This window comes from Lipotes vexillifer, unplaced genomic scaffold (assembly GCF_000442215.2).
Source record: "Lipotes vexillifer unplaced genomic scaffold, Lipotes_vexillifer_v1.1 scaffold155, whole genome shotgun sequence".
Taxonomy (NCBI): domain Eukaryota; kingdom Metazoa; phylum Chordata; class Mammalia; order Artiodactyla; family Lipotidae; genus Lipotes; species Lipotes vexillifer.
The window spans coordinates 2729958-2748443 of NW_006779813.1; positions in this window are offsets into that span (position 1 = coordinate 2729958).

Consider the following 18486-nt stretch of genomic DNA (forward strand, 5'->3'; position numbering starts at 1 on the left):
GCACCTCAAGCAATTAGAGAAAGAAGAACAAAAAAACCCCAGAGTTAGCAGAAGGAAAGAAATCATAAAAATCAGATCAGAAATAAATGAAAAAGAAATGAAGGAAACAATAGCAAAGATCAATAAAACTAAAAGCTGGTTCTTTGAGAAGATAAACAAAATAGATAAACCATTAGCCAGACTCATCAAGAAAAAAAGGGAGAAGACTCAAATCAATAGAATCAGAAATGAAAAAGGAGAAGTAACAACTGACACTGCAGAAATAAAAAAAATCATGAGGGATTACTACAAGCAACTCTATGCCAATAAAATGGACAATCTGGAAGAAATGGACAAATTCTTAGAAATGCACAAACTGCCAAGACTGAATCAGGAAGAAATAGAAAATATGAACAGACCAATCACAAACACTGAAATTGAAACTGTGATTAAAAATCTTCCAACAAACAAAAGCCCAGGACCAGATGGCTTCACAGGCGAATTCTATCAAACATTTAGAGAAGAGCTAACACCTATTCTTCTCAAACTCTTCCAAAATATAGCAGAGGGAGGAACACTCCCAAACTCATTCTACGAGGCCACCATCACCTTGATACCAAAACCAGACAAGGATGTCACAAAGAAAGAAAACTACAGGCCAATATCACTGATGAACATAGATGCAAAAATCCTCAACAAAATACTAGCAAACAGAATCCAACAGCACATTAAAAGGATCATACACCATGATCAAGTGGGGTTTATTCCAGGAATGCAAGGATTCTTCAATATACGCAAATCTATCAATGTGATTAACCATATTAACAAATTGAAGGAGAAAAACCATATGATCATCTCAATAGATGCAGAGAAAGCTTTTGACAAAATTCAACACCCATTTATGATAAAAACCCTGCAGAAAGTAGGTGTAGAGGGAACTTTCCTCAATATAATAAAGGCCGTATATGACAAGCCCACAGCCAACATCATCCTCAATGGCGAAAAACTGAAAGCATTTCCACTAAGGTCAGGAACAAGACAAGGTTGCCCACTCTCACCACTCTTATTCAACATAGTTTTGGAAGTTTTAGCCACAGCAATCATTAGATCACTCCCTAACACCATACACAAAAATAAGCTCAAAATGGATTAAAGACCTAAATGTAAGGCCAGACACTATCAAACTCTTAGAGGAAAACATAGGCAGAACACTCTATGACATAAATCACAGCAAGATCCTTTTTGACCCACCTCCTAGAGAAATGGAAATAAAAACAAAAATAAACAAATGGGACCTAATGAAACTTCAAAGCTTTTGCACAGCAAAGGAAACCATAAAAAAGATGAGAAAACAGCCTTCACAATGGGAGAAAATATTTGAAAATGAATCAATGGACAAAGGATTAATCTCCAAAATATATAAACAGCTCATGCAGCTCAATATTAAAGAAACAAACAACCCAATCCAAAGATGGGCAGAAGACCTAAATAGACATTTCTCCAAAGAAGACATACAGATGGCCAAGAAGCACATGAAAAGCTGCTCAACATCACTAATTATTAGAGAACTGCAAATCAAAACTACAATGAGGTATCACCTCACATCTGTCAGAATGGCCATCATCAAAAAATCTAGAAACACATTGTAAAGCAATTATACCCCAATAAAGATGTTTAAAAAAAAATCTAGAAACAATAAATGCTGGAGAGGGTGTGGAGAAAAGGGAACCCTCTTACACTGTTGGTGGGAATGTAAATTGATACAGCCACTGTGGAGAACAGTATGGAGGTTCCTTAAAAAACTACAAATAGAACTACCATATGACCCAGCAATCCCACTACTAGGCATATACCCTGAGAAAACCATAATTCAAAAAGAATCATGTACCAAAATGTTCATTGCAGCTCCATTTACAATAGCCCGGAGATGGAAACAACCTAAGTGTCCATCATCGGATGAATGGATAAAGAAGATGTGGCACATATATACAATGGAATATTACTCAGCCATAAAAAGAAACGATATTGAGCTGTTTGTAATGAAGTGGATAGACCTAGAGTCTGTCATACAGAGTGAAGTAAGTCAGAAAGAGAGAGACAAATACCGTATGCTAACACATATATATGGAATTTAAGAAAAAAAATGTCATGAAGAACCTAGGGGTGAAACAGGAATAAAGACAGAGACTTACTGGAGAATAGACTTGAGGATATGGGGAGGGGGGAAGGGTAAACTGTGACAAAGCGAGAGAGAGGCATGGACATATATACATTACCAAACTTAAGGTAGATAGCTAGTGGGAAGCAGCCACATAGCACAGGGAGATCAGCTCGGTGCTTTGTGACCGCCTGGAGGGGTGGGATAGGGAGGGTGGGAGGGAGGGAGACGCAAGCGGGAAGAGATATGGGAACATATGTATATATATAACTGATCCATTTTGTTGTGAAGCTGAAACTAACATACCATTGTAAAGCAATTATACTCCAATAAAGATGTTAAAAAAAAAAAACAAGTTTACACAAGATTACAAAATCTGCTTATCCCTGTTTTGTTTTAACACGTGTGAAAAATATATATATAAGACTGTCATGTGGCACACAGAAGTCTCAGGTGTCTCTCTGTTTAGAAGCTGGCAGTCCTGAACAGCAAGAGGAAATAAGGTTGTAATATTAATAAACACTTGCCAGTACTATTCTACTCACTGGCTCCAATCCAGCGAACTAGTTAATCAACAAAACGTAACAAAACAATTGTCTAAACCCGAAGGCAGTGTGTGTTACCACACGGCTCTGAGTCCACCCTGTGATAAAATATGAGAAGCCTGTGTACTGTACTGTTCTGTAAAGTAGGAGAGCAGAGCGTATTCCTGAGCAGGCAGTTAAAAATAACAATAGTAATAATAGCACAGTTTCTATGTGTCAGGCACTATGGTGGGTGGATCCCGGGGATACTGCACTGAATGGGAAAATAAAAGCCTCTGCTTCCATGGAGGTCGCATTCTGGTGGGAGAGACAGGTGACGATAAGCTCAGTGATTCCCCTTCCTGATATTCTCATCACTCTGCTGATTCCCCTCATAGCATTTACCAGTGAGATGAAGAATCATGGGGGTTGGTAGGGGGCAGATGCGGCAGAGCAAGGGCTACTTTAAAGTATCAATTGATGGAAGACAGACACGGCTGAAGAAGAGATATTTGAACAGACATCTGAAGGGGGAGAAGGAACCAGGCCTGATAGAACGGGAGAGGATGGACTTCTCCAAGATAAATGCAGGTGCTCAGAGAGGTGACGTGAGAAAACAGAGGCAGTCGTAGTCAAACCTATTTCTGACCAACTACAAATATGCTTTCTCCATGACACCAGGCTAAGTGCCTTCTTTGGAGTAAAGAAAATTTGGATGACACTATGGACATTCGTAATAATACATTTCTTTTCATTCTTAGGTGTGTTAGCATTTTTTATTAGACCTTGAATATGTGTGACCGTCTCAGAACACATTCCTCAGGAAGGTTTGGAAGCACCATAGCAATATTGCATTCTGTACCAAAATGTTTTTTCCACTTTATGTTTTCAGGCCTTATTGCAAAAGTCTTGTTCCTTGGAATATTCAAGTGTTCAGTATTTAAAGTAGCATGTATTGTTGAAATCCCATTTCCACACACGGATCAAATAGTTGAGAGGAAAGAAAACACATCCAGTTGCAGAGGAGAAAAAGAATAAGAAACTACAACTTTAGAAAAATAGGTTGCTAACAAATAGATTTTACTAATTAGACAAAATGAGAGGATAAACCAGAAGGGAGTTACGCATGTTGTTAGGTATAAGCTGCTTGAAGACAGGCTCTGTGGCCGTTTTATCTGTTTCCCAGACTGTGTCTGTCACAAAGAAAGACTTCAACAAATATTTATTTAAAAAGAATGAAAAATGAGTGATAACCAAGCCATTGGCCAGCAAATGTATTTTAAGAGAATGATAATAAAATATTTCTACTATGTGGACCCAAAGTACAAAAAGAAATGCATTAAAATCAAATAAAGAAACCACAGAACAATTAAATAATGGCATTGCTCTCCCTTAGAAGAAAAGATAGCAAATGCTAAATGAAAAAGCCAGATAAAAATATCTGTGCATCAAATAGTTGGGATATACATTCATGTTTCTTTATTATGTGAACTATTTAAGCCCCCCATTCCCCACTAAAAAACCCTATTGCTTTTGCTCATATGAAGACAGCAGGATAAAAATAAGTTTTTAAAATATCACTACTTTCCTACTGAAGGCTTTTAGCTATGGGCGGTTGAAGAGTTAGAAGCTATGGAAATAGAAAGGAGAGGTTGGAGACCCAAACCTGGTTTCTTTTATAATTCCCATCTGGACGATTACAACTGAATTAAAGAACTTTGGTGAATTATTCTGTTGGCCTAAGTGAGGGCTCTGTCTGGCCAGAGATTCAGAAACAGAAACACATGGCACAGGGCGCAGGGGAGCTCACACAGAGAGAGGGCTGTGGCTTCACTTACAAGCACCCACACACTCTCACACAGAAACACACACACACACACACACACACGGCTTTCTCACCGGTGGATCAAGAAAGTCTTCAAATTCTTAAAATTAGAAAAGACACGCATGAGCACTCTGAATCAGAAATATTTCAAGAACATTCTAAGAATAAATAAGCCATTTGTCTAATGCCATGATTACTTAATGACACCATCATTTATCATTGTGTAAATATATTTGGAAATGAAAGACAATTGTAGTCTGTTAGAGCAGCATTACATGCCACCTCTCTAGACTGAACCAAACAGGTTCAGACAAGAACTGGTTATCATAATGATTATTTTAATTTATTATTATAATGCTCGCAGTGCACAATTGTATTATTTTAATCTGCAGCAAGATAGTATTAAAGTAGAGTTATCACTTACTCAAATAACTACTTGAAACATCAGATCTTAGGAAACAAAATCAGTGTTCAAGGGACCATCAAACCCGTTGTTAATGAAATGTACAATTATGCATATGTTAGAAAACTACTAAAAATTAAAGGCATGATTAATGGCGATAATAAAATGTGAAAAACACATGATCAAACAAGTATAGTAAAATGTTAATGGTAGAATCTAGGTGGTAGGTACATAAGTGTTCACTATAAAGTTATGTCAGCTTTGCTGTACATTTGAAAATCTTCTTAATAACATAGGAAAAGAAAATTTAGGAAACATTCAAAGTGATAACTAAGAGAAATGAGTTAAGAACACAAAGACTCAGAAGGGTGAACCACTGCTGTGCCATGGCCCACAAGAGAGGCAGTGTAGTCCGCTAGCTAAGAGCACAGTCTTTGAACTTAAATATTTACATCGAGAATCCAATCTCAGCTCTATTATTTACCAGCTGTGTAACCAAGATGTAGTTACTCTGTACCCCTCTCCTTTGGCATCAGGAAAATGGAGATGATATTGCCTACTTTACAAAATGTAAACACAGAAAAGTCTTAATATCAAACATTATTCACACTTGCCATTATTAACAATTATGAAAACACAACAAAATGCCACCAATAAATCAATAAATTAGATGCATAATACTACAAATATTGATATGCATATATGCGTATAAAATGTAATAATACGGTCCATCAGTTAAGTTGTTTTTGGCAGCAAGCAATGAAATACTAAAGTAAAGGTCCAATAGAGATTTATGCATATCTCACATAACAAGATTTCAAGAAGAAGATAGTTTCATGGTTGGTTAATTCAGTAGCTTAACAAGATCACGGTGCTAGAGGAGAATTTGGTTTCCTCTAAGCTGGCTGCAGCAGCTTCAGTCATAACCGCTCAGTATAATATCCAAAGGCAAGAATAAAAAGGAAGTTATTCCTTGCACATCTCTTGTTATCAGGGAGGAAGCATTTTCCCAGAAATCCTATGACATATTTACCCTTGTATCTCATTAGCTAGAAATGAATCACATATCCACCCATAAAAATTCACTGACAAAGGAAAAAGAATTGCAAGGTTTGTCTTTGAATAGTCATGGTTTGTCCCTGGATTAGGACACGGGGTCCAACTTCCCTGAGTGCAGTACTGAAAAAGAAAACAAAAAAACCCAGGGTTATGTTGGCAAGAAAGACGATGAGAATGGCCATTGAGTTGGCAATTAACAGTTGTATGCTATATATGGAAAATATTAATGATAAAAACACAAAAAAATACATGCTGATCACAATAACTATGTGACATAAAATAACAAGAACCTCTGTGACATAAGAACATTTTTAAAGTTACTAGGATTTGTTTCTGCAGCAAAGGTTCTACAAAAGTGCTCCACACTGAAGTTAATTACTTGGTGAAACTCTGCTACGTGTGCCTTTAATTGAAAAGGATGGAAAATTTTTAGGAAACAAGAGATTCACTTCTAAACAACAACTTATTCCTCTGTCAAAATGTCTCTGACAGGGCTTCCCTCGTGGCGCAGTGGTTGGGAGTCCGCCTGCTGATGCAGGGTTCGTGCCCCGGTCCAGGAAGATCCCACATGCTGCGGAGCGGCTGGGCCCGTGAGCCATGGCCGCTGAGCCTGCGCGTCCGCAACCTGTGCTCCGCAACGGGAGAGGCCACAACAGTGAGAGGCCCACGTACCAGAAAAAGAAAAAGAAAAAGTCTCTGATAAATCAGAATGTACATTAATAATGCCTTTGTTTTACATTTTTTCTTCTGGGTAAATGTTAAATTAATAAGTTGGTGCCTATTATAGAATAAAGGCTTACAAATGCCTGTTGTGATAAAAAAGATTTTAATTGCAGTGTGTGCCTTTATTAGTTACACCAAGAAACTGTACATAAATGGCTCAGTTTGGTTCAAGCTTTTACCATAAAGATGTTCTATATATAGAATGTGATATTCTGGACTGTGTTTGGTTAATGAAAAACATAGTTTATTATATTGAAGGGGGCTATTTAAAGAGTTCTTAGAATTATGTTAACTAAGACTAAAATTTAAGTGGATTGCTCTGTCATTAGGTGCTAGAAAGGTGGATGAAGTAGGACAATGTAAATATGAAGCTTTCAGATAAACAAAGTTTTACATGAATAGGTAACCAGGCAGCCCTTTGGAAAACATGTCCAAGGTCCCCAGCTGATAGTATTTTGTGAGCCTTGTATTCAGGCCAAAAATCTTTGAAAGTCCTTAGGGAGCTACAGTACCTAAGTTTCAGCTAATTTAGCATCATTTAAATGGGGCCATGCTATGTACCTTAGGGTCTGGATTTCTTTATTTCCAATTACTTAATGGATTTATTGAAAAACAGTTCTATTTTAAAAATCTTATTAAAAAGGCCCATGTGATTTTTCTTCATTTTTATACTGAAAATATATGCCACTGCTTTGAATTAAATTCATTTCAAATCTACAAATATCTGCTGAGTTCTTACCATTTGTAAACCCTGTGTTAAGTGAGCTGGAAGGGCAAAGGAGCTAAAAACATACTTCTAAAATGTCAAGAAACCTAGAACTGAGTTGTGAGTATCCTCAAAAAATCTTTCTCTGAGATGTTTTGTCAATTGAAGATTTTGGTGTTGGGGGGTGGTGGGTAATATGCCTCTGGATAGAAAATAAAACAGATGAAGGTAGGTAGAATAAAGGACGGCATTGTAAGGAGATTTACACAGTTTCATCCACATCTATATTACTCAAAAACTTTGCTTAACAATGAACATGTGTTTCTTTGTAATAAAGTAATAAACATTTATTTTCACCTTAATATCATTTAACACTAATGATAATTGATTTACACTCATCACTGTCGTAGAAGTTATAATATGTATGTTGTAGGCAGCCTTCAAGATGGCCCCAATGATCCCCGCCTCCTTGTCACATTCTCACCCTTGTGTATTTCCCCCCCACATCATACCAGTGTGGGTCCATACAGCCAACCAAATATGGCAGAAGGGAAGTATATCCCTTCTGAAATTAACATATGCAAGACTGAGGCTTCTCTTTTGGGACTATCTCTCTTTTTCTCTCTCTCATTACTTGGTGTGAGGAAAGCCAGCTGCCATATCAAGAGCACACTTAGGCAGCCCTGCAGAGAAGTGGAGGTTCATGTGATGAGGAACTAAGGTCCGCCAGCCACCATAGATCTTGAAAGTAGATCCTCCAGCCCCACCTAAACATTCAGATGACTGGACCCAGCCAACCTCTTGAGCGCAACCTCATGTAAGAGCCACCTGAGTCAGAACTACCAGCAAAGCTCAGGAACCATATGAAATAATAAATGTTTGTTGTTTTAAGCTGCTTATTTTGGGGTAATTTTCACGCAGCTATAGGTAACTAATACAATGTCCAATGTCATCCCCTGACTATCAGCCATACCAGGGTTAGGTTCAGTTATTGGAGAGTTTATTCAACAAATAGTCATTAGGCACCTGCTATTTTTTAGCTTAACTTGCTCAGATTTTCTACCTTAAAATTCGGTTCTAAGAAGCCCATTATTCCTCAAAGCCAAGGATTTTTAGTGTACATTTTCCATCTCAGCTCTTAACAAGAGCTAAGAAATTACTAAAGTAAATGATTTTATGTATGCAACTTGTAATTTGCTATCTTTCAAATAACATTCTCTGTTTTCTAGATAGATAGGTTTGGAATACTTATTTTAACCAATTTTTATTTGTTATATAATTCTAGCTAATATAACAAACTCCCAAATTTCAGTGGCTTAAATCCGTCAAACTATTTCTCACTCGAGTAGGTCCAAAGTGGATATGCTGGTAAGTGGGGAGCATTCTGTGGGATTCTTCAAGTATCCTGGATTCTTGTATTTCATGGATCCTTTACTGGTCATTTGCATTTGGCCAGTAGACCAGAGAGGAAGGACAGTGGAGGATCAAGTAGGATGATTTTATGCACCAGACCTTCAAGTGGGAGACATCCCTCCAACCACACTCTACTGGTTGGATCTTTCTATTTTTCCCAATCCTAGAAATCTTCATCAAGCCGAAAGCTCAGAAAATGGACTCATTCCTTATCTTTCAGGCCAGACTGTTGAGACGTGAAAAATAGATTCTCTCATTCAATTGGCTGTTTTAGAAATCAAAAGCAGGCTATTAATTTTGTCCCTTATTTTTCTGCTGTGCCAAGTTGAATCTCTTTTTGTTTTGTTGTTGCTGCTGTTTATTTTTAAATCCAAAGAGCTTCCCCCAAAGCTTAGCAGAACTGATGAGAATACTAAATTTTTGACACAATTTTTTAAAACTAGGTAAGACAAGTACAGTAATAATAATTCCTCTGAAATTTAATTTTCACAAAGTATTTTTAATTTGTATTTAAAGTACGCATGAACTTGGAATATTTAGGTTGAATAGTGTATACAAAAATGAATAATCGTCCTCTATATAGCCATTTACATATAAAATCAATCACTTCATATATAAATCTAAATTATACAAATATTTACTTTATGAACATTTCTGTGATTTACACTGATAGTTTAAATCATAACTGTATTATCAGTAATTACTCATATATATGCATTCACATATCTATACCTAATACACGTATCTTTATACTGCACACACTCTCACACTGATCCACAGGCAATATGTTTCATGTGATTCCAACATTATTCTGTTATATAGTGAAGGGCCACCAGAGCAAAGACCAAAGATTATAAAATTTTCATAACTTCTTGGCATGGATATTAAAGTTACCCTGGAGTATATTAAATTAGTCATTCTACTCTAGAAAACCTTCTAAACTTTTTCCCTTTGAAATAAAACATATTTTTTTTATGTAAAAGAGGCAGGAAATAATCAAATCTCTCATTTCTGAGCCAACTTTGTAGTTTCATAGTCTCATTTCAAATATACTACAGAGGAAGGGAAAATTGATAAATCATGAAATAGAAAATTACACAGAACTATGAAGCTTACATTTTTTCTTCTAAAAAAATAATTTAAGTGCTTTAAAATGATTATGGTTTGCATGAAAAAGGAAGCAAAACAGCCCAAAAATCTGGATAAGCATTCAGTAATAATATGAAAGGTGACCAAATTCAGAACTGTAAAATGACACCCAATGGAATATTTATATTAATACAATGAACAAAAATATGGCATTGAATATTTTGCATTGAGACAGAACTTTTCAAATCACCCTGAAAAATAACTAGATCAGTTGATTTCTTTCATTGTGAGCACTAGGCTTCATTAAATTCTGAACAAAATTCTTACTTTGGGGGTAATTTATTCTTTTTTTTGTCTTAGAAATTTAATAATGTCTATAAATCTCCATAATGCAGTAGACTGAGAACTAGATAGAAAAATATGAAAGAACCTGAGATTCAGTACTTCCTACTTTTATGTATTTTGCTTAAGGTCCTATAGGAAGCAAGTCTATGCCTCTTTTATCCACATAAAACAAAGTATAACAACAACAGCCTTCTACCTCCAACACCTAGAACTTCAAGATAAAATAAAACCTTTATCTTAAATACATAGCCGAAATGCACAAAAAATGGGTTTCCCTGCATGCTGGGAACAAAATGAAACTTAACATCTGAGTGGTCACCTTGTGAGCTGATGTTGTAGCTACTACAGTCTAGGATTTATAATTCAAAATAATAAAATATTCAGAGATATCATCCCCCATGAATAAGATTCAGAAAGCATAGTAAACAGCAGATTTACAGCAGACCCCAATAACATAAATAATAGAAACAATCTGATAGTGTATACAAAATAAATATTTTTAAAAATGATTAAAAACCTGAAAGGAATAGTTGAAACTTATACACGAGCAAAATAGCACCACAAAATAAAACGTGGCAGACTTGAAAAAAGAATCAAATGATAGACACTGATAAAATAAAATTGAATAAACTGGAAGATAGATATATTTATTTTTAAAAAGAAATAAGAACTTGACCCAAGGATTGCAGAGACAGAGATGGAGAGTTGGAAAATATAAATGATGTTAAGAGACATGGAACATAGAATGAGATGATACAACATATTTGTAAATTCCAGATGAAGAGAATAAAAGAGAACAGGAGAAACACAATATTTAAAGATTCAATTCCTGAAATTTTTTCCTAAATTGATGAAGACTTGAATCTTCAAATTGAAGGAATATTATCAGTTCCAAGCATGATAAATAAAAATAATTCCATGTCTAAATAAATAATAGTAAAATTATAGCATATCATAGATAAATAAAATATCTTTTAAAAAAAGGAAAAAATCCATTATATACAAAGGAATTATGATTACATTAACAGTGGACTCCTGGAGAAGAAATGAAGTCAGAAGAAAATGAAATAACAAGTTTGTTGTACTGAGTGAAAATAACTACGAATAAATATAAAATAAACTGTTTTTCAGAAACAAAGTTTAAAGGCATATTGAGACAAAGACTATAAGGGAGTTTATCATTTACAAGAATGTCTCTGAATAAAACTCTTTAAAAATGCATTTTAAGAAGGAAATTGAACCCAGAAGGACTCTGTAGAATGGAAGGAGCAATGGAGTGAAATGAAACTAGTAACAGGTGAATAATTTGAAACAATATTTGGCTGTATATTTTTGAAATGATTAATTTTTGAGTATAAAAATGAAGTGGAAGTAATATACGGGAGAACTGTTACCTGTAGGAGATGCATTGGAGTAAAGCTGCTCCAAGTATATTTTCCTGGCTAGGAGGAAAGTTAGAATTTCTAAGAATTTCTAAGAACCTCAGAAAGTTAGAATTTCTGAGCTTGTGTTAAGAATGATGTGCATGTTACATTTTAAGATTGATCTTTAATAAAGTAGAAAGAGATTATAAAGCTTCCACCTGATGAGGAGAAAAAAGAATAAGGAAAACTTGATCAGTGTAATAGAAGGCAGGCAAGGAAAAAAACAGTGCAAAGTAGGTTGAATAAAATTAGATTTTTTTATGGTTCTCTATTTCCAAAAATTAAGTTCAAAATTCTTATCATGGAATGTATATATATGAGACTATTTAACATTACTTCCTCAAGATATTATCAAATGAAGAACCAACTAATGTTATAATATATTTAAACTAATTTAGCTAAGACTAAACTATAAACTTGGAGGAATATTAAATAATGTTGTCACCAAACAATCTAAAAATTAAAATGGATTAAGTGCTCAGATAACTAGATATTGTTTTGTGTGCTGGTCTGCTGGCCTCTTCTCTAACAGAGAATATCTGGCATGATTAAACAAGCACAAAAGTTTTTGGAATGCCCAGTTGTACTTGAACAGATGAGGTGGCTGAATGCAATAGCTCCTTCTGATGTGGTTCTGCTCCCATTTTCTACCCAAGTTTGCTAATGTGAAGAGTCATCATTTTATTTATTTAATGATATGAGAAAATAAAAGAAAGATGTGCTAACATTATTTCCCACTGTTGCTCCAGTTGATTTGGATACCCACATAGGATTGGTTCCAGTCAAATGGTGATGTTTGTGTTTTGGTCCCTGTCATCTTGACATCACAGACCCAGTCACCTATGTGCTCATTCTGCCCCTCCCATCAGCTGTCCAGAGCATGAATTAACTCTGCCCTCCCACGCCAGTACTTTAAATGGCAAAATTTCCCAGTGGCCCTTTTACAATAAATGTATCTTTCTTGTGTTCTGTTCCACATGGGCTCTCTCTTTTCAGCTTTCCAATGTAATAACAATAGAATCATCAAAAGTGTGAGTGGAACTGGATTTCTTTGACCATCCTCTAGTTAGGTGGCATATGGATTTTAATTGTAGCCTTATTGGGAATCTAAGACATGTTCAAGGTAGATCTCTAACCAGTTGTGAAACTTATGGGGAACCATTAACCTTGTTGAGCCTTAGTTTCCTCATTTATAAAATGGGAAAATGGTATCTGAACTGCCCACCTCAAAGGATTATTGTGAGTAATATATGAGATCAAATATGTCACAATAATTTAAAATCTGTAAACCTCTGTAAGTTACTTTTAAAAATCTTATTCAAAGGATTGACTTTACTAGAGTCAATTTTAAATATGATGACTACTTAGACTTAATAGTTTTAAGTGGGTAATCCTTTCAAAACACGTAAGTAGACAGTTATCCACATTTTCTTTTAATGTTTTGAAAGTCATCTTGAAACAAATTAGATAGCTCTTACTGAGAAATCCAATTACAGTCATCCCTCAGTATTTGGCGGGGGGAGGATTAGTTACAGGACCTTCCACCCCCACACACACCCCCATCTACTGCACCACCTCCCCGCTGATACCAAAACCTAAGATGCTCAAGTCCCTTATATAAAATCGTGCAGTGCAAAATGCATCTGCAGTTGGTTGAATCCCCAGATGTGGAACCTGGGGATACAGAGCGTGAACTGTACCTCCAAGTAATATATATCAATGTACTCCCTGATATCTAATCACCCAGGTTAAACTTAAAAAAATAAATCATCTGGAGAAAGTGGGAAATTTAGCCACATCTATTTATTCTATTCAAGAAATAGTAGTCATCTTTTAAAACAATGTTCAGGGTATGAAATCAGCCATCAGAAATATTCTATGAACTGACTAAATGAGATGATAATTGAAAACTTAGAAGTCTTTTTATTCACTATGCTACAAGTCCAGCACAACTGGAGAGGTAAATATAAAGAATTTGGATCTAATGTAAGAAATATTTCTCCTTTAAAAAAGAAATGATTCCCACTTACTCTCAGTGATAGATTCCTGTAGTAAAAGTGATATTACTCAACCACAAAATGTTCTCAGTGCAACTCAAAATGTACCTAAAAAGTAGATTCAATAGATTTAGTAACTTGTAGGAAAAAAAATATTAGAGACCAGGTTATTCTCAGAATATGGCTACACACACACACACACACACACACACACAGAGTTATTCCCTATTTAAAAAATATTCTTTAATAGGTATTGGAAAAGAAACATGTCAACATCACTAATTAGGACTGGTTAGCTTCCCCAGAAGAAGCGGAAGCAGTGTGACATTTGTTGGTATATCACGTAACAATACCTCTCTGTGTATGCCCTCTCTTAATATGAAATCAGTGTGCATTCTGCTGACCAGTCGACAACACCTGCTCTGCAAACCTATCCTTGGACACAAAAGTACAAAATTGATAGAGCTTCAAGGAGCCATAGAGGGCAGCTATATTTACTCTAAACTAAATGCAACTCTTGCTTTCTTACTGCTTCCGTATGGTCCTTTGACAGGTCTCAGGACGGGGAAAATCTTACATCCATGTGCCAAATTTAGGTTAAAAAAATCCAGTCATAGTACTTCTATAAGTTTTTACAATGCACTTATCTAGTCCACTGGTGCTTCTTTCCATAAAATGGTTCCGAAATAAATATTTCAAAATGTCAGAGGAAAGGCAAAATACCCTCTGAACAGATGAAAAGCCTCAACTTTGAAATGTATCTTCATTACATGGGAGACAAATCTTTCAAGGTATGCCTGGGTAATAAAACACTATATCAACATCGTAGGTAAGTACCAACATCCTGGTTACTTATTTGAGGAACACCAGGGGTTTAGTGGAATACCAGTGGTCTCAGGCACTTAGAATTTTAAAAGCAGAAAATTAATTGCTATTGATCCCTCAATTGAGATTTATGAAAATCATGCAAAGTGAGAGTGAAGTCCGTTTTGTTGGATTAAGCTGAGCCTGTGATATTTTCACGCAAGCCATTGCATGGGCACACCTTTTGCATGTTTCACTTTCCCATTTTGAAACACAGCAAACATTTCTAAGTCAGATTTTTCCAGTTGCTTTCTAAGAAGGTTTATGATCACAGCTGCAGTAGTTATGGGTTGGTTTATAGTACACTGCCCATAGATGGGTCCATATGCCCAACAGAGTTTGTTTGATACCATACCTTCCACAGACATGGGGCAGTTCTTGAGGTGTGCCTATAAACCTGCCGTTAAATGGACCAGCTGTACTCATAAACTTACATTAGCAGCCTCAATCCACCCGCCTTACCAAAGTCATTGGCAATAAATCTATGTTCAGCCTATATATGCACTTTTAAGTATTTTTTTTACACTTCTGAAAAGAAAATATAAAATATATCCAAGTCTTCTGTAATCCTGACTGAAATAAGAGCTGATTTCTTTGGAGGTGTATGAACAGTGTCTTTAAGGGCCTCATTTTCTATTTCTTTGCAAGATGTTCATCCTTTTCCTTGACAGCCTTTTTTTCCCCTCAGCTTAAAAAAATAAAAAATGATAAACTTTGTTCTTTTTTTTCCCCTGAAATTCTTTGATAAGAACTTTGAGGGCTCAGGCATGGTATGATCTTTGATCACTATCTCCTTCATTCAGTGTGGAAGCTTGCTCTGGAACCACGATGGAGCAAATGTGAACACAATGACCTACACCGATTCAGCTGGGAAAGCCTGCTTCTTCAGTGTGGTCACCGAGACCACAGCACCAGCACAGGATGGGACCTTTCTCACTCTCTTCATTTGCCATCAAAGGCTAGTCCCGTAAGGAAGGGCACCGTTAGAGGAAGCTAATTTCCTATCAGAAATAGAGTTCTGCCTCATTTTGTTTCTTAATCAAATGTGTTTTAAGGCATTGTACTTTCATGAATTTCTTTTTATTACTTGCTTTAGCTATTTTGCTGGGTATTTGTTATGGCTTCATATTAGAAAAAGCTTTGCATTTGAAGTCAGGAATTTTAAGTGGAAACTCCAGGTCTACAACTTATTAAACAGTGTTTTGAGGCAGATTAATGCATCTCTCTGGGTTTCTGCTTCCACAAAATGTGGAAAACACCACGTGGGGGATAGTGCAAAATTAACATTTGCTGAATCTCAAATCTCAGCTTCTACTCCCATTCAGTCACAGCACCATTTCAATTTTTCTACCTGTTTCCAGAAACTGTCACTTTTTTCCCACTCCTATCTCCCACTCTAGCTGCCTAGAACTGTAAATTTTTTTAATCAGGACTATTGCAATAGCATCTCATCTAGAATCCCACTTCCCAGTTTCTCCCCTTCCAGACCATCTCTCTATGTGAGTCTCATGATCTAGTCATTCTCTTGCTTAAATCACCTCAATTCCAAATGTATGTGCATATTTTAATTTTTCTCCTTAAATTACAAGACATTTCTGCCAATTTTAATGAGTCAAAGATAAATACTTTGTTAAAACCAAGTTTGGAAACAGTTTTAAATTTCTTTGAGCATACAAACTGACTTTCCCACTGAAGCAAATTTTAAAAGCCTTATAAAAGTTTTCTTTGCTTAAAAGTTCTCATCTTGAAATTGCTGTGCTTTGAGAAATTAACAATAGCAGGTTTTCAACACATTTAGCAAATAGAATCAAAAATAATTTTTTTGCGGAGCACAGGCTGCAGACGCGCAGGCTCAGCGGCCATGGCGGGCCCAGCCGCTCCGCGGCATGTGGGATCCTCCCGGACCGGGGCACGAACCCGTGTCCCCTGCATCGGCAGGCGGACTCTATCACTGCGCCACCAGGGAAGCCCCCCAAAATAATTTTAAATAGCATGAATGATCTTTAGATAAATATATTAGACTTTGCATTACCAATGTAAGACTATGGGACAATTGGTGGAGACCAAACTGGGAAGAGTGGTGGAGGAAATTGGTACTTTAGGGTAACAATCATTCGGAAATGACCTAGGTTCATTGTCTCTCTCCCCCTTCCTTAATTTTTGTAAGTTATAAGCCAACAGGAATTTATCCAGCTCAGTTCTTTGTGGCAAGAGGGTAGGCAGTCAGAAATTATTTTCCCTTCTTTCTCTGGCTCAGGACACAATATTTCGCATGACCTCGCAAAAGCCTTCAACGTTATTGGGTCACTCCTTTCTTGTAATAGTATTTTCCTTGGTTTTTAGATATACTACGACTTCTCCAACTTTCTATCGTTTCTCTTACTCCTTAGCAAGCACGTGCAACATATTGTGCTGTTTGTAGATTGTTTAAACTAGGTCATTCATCTAACATAGTGTTTGTAATTGTATATACATATGTAACAAAGTATGAAATCATACATGAAAATGCTAAACATCTAATTTAAGGTAGTGGTGACCTCTGGGTGTGAAGGAGCATGGAGAGATACAGGAATGGGATCCCACGTGAGAACTGAAGTACACGGTGAGGGGGGACCTCTGTTGGCCCTGTGTTACTACTTAAATTGTACGTGTATTTATCTTATTCTTTATACTTTTTGTATGTTTGATATATTTCACAAATTGGGGGATTTGAATTCAGTTCCTTTGTTCATTTCTCTCTTTACGTTGGCGACATCTTACTCAGTAGAAATGACACATGGGACAATTTTCCATTTTAACCCAAAATCTTCTATTTCTTTTGGTGATTACCCCAATAATGAATATATAGTATAACTCAATATATTTTGCTTGTATAGTGAATTGTATGATGTTTAGCCATGACTCATATTCATGGTTAATCATATCTTTGTCTTCAATAAACTGCGAAAGAACTAACTTGTATTTTGATATTATAAGACACTGTAACAAAATCAGTCATAAAATGGTGTGCATTTTTTCAAGTTCAGGGTAAATTTCAAGTCACATTTAGAGAAGAAATGAATTATGGAGAAAAATATGGCAAGGAATAAAAGAAAAGAGAAAGGAAGAGATTTTCTTACATGCCTTAAAGTGCACATACTGAAGAAGAAAAAAAAAAAAGAAGCCCATTTTCTTCTCCTTGACCATTAAATGTTGTTTCTGCTCAGGGCTGAGTCACTGGTCCTTTCCTGTTATTCTATATCTCTTACTCGATAATCTCATTTATGCTCACCACTTCAGTCACCTAAACTCAGATGACCCACCAATTTATCTCTCCAGCTGAGGCCTTTCAGTTACTCGTGTATATATATATCCAACAACTGATTTCACATGTCTACCAACCAGTCTCAAATGTACTGCAAATTCAATATATTGATAACCAAAATCATGAGCTTCCCCTCCAAACCTTAACTGTTTCCTGTCACAGTGAATGGAACTAACACCTATTAAGTTATGTAAGCCAAAAACCTGAATTCATCCTTGAAACCTACTTTTCCTTCAACAATCTCCCTGCCACATCCAGTCCATCACAAAATGATGCTAATTTATCTCCTATATAAGCTCTGAAATCTATTCCTTTTTCTGTATCTTTTATTAACAACTCTGTAGACTAGCCTACCACCATCTCTTGGCTGGCCTACAAAATGCCTTCTATCTGGTTTAACTACATTCATTTTGGCCTCCTCCCATCCAACTCCACATTCTGTCCAGATGCTCTCTCCCATTGCCCTGCCATCCTTACTACTCCCCAGTTAAAACTCTTCATTGGTTTGCCTTTGCTCTCAGAATAAAGATGAAATAATCAATATGGTTTACAACACCCTGACTAGTCCTGTGCCTACCTGCCTTCTCAGCTCCATCTTACACTATTATCCCCTTTGCTCTCTTAGCTTAAGCCTAGTTGGCTATCATTTGTTCTTTTTTTTTTTTTTTTTTTT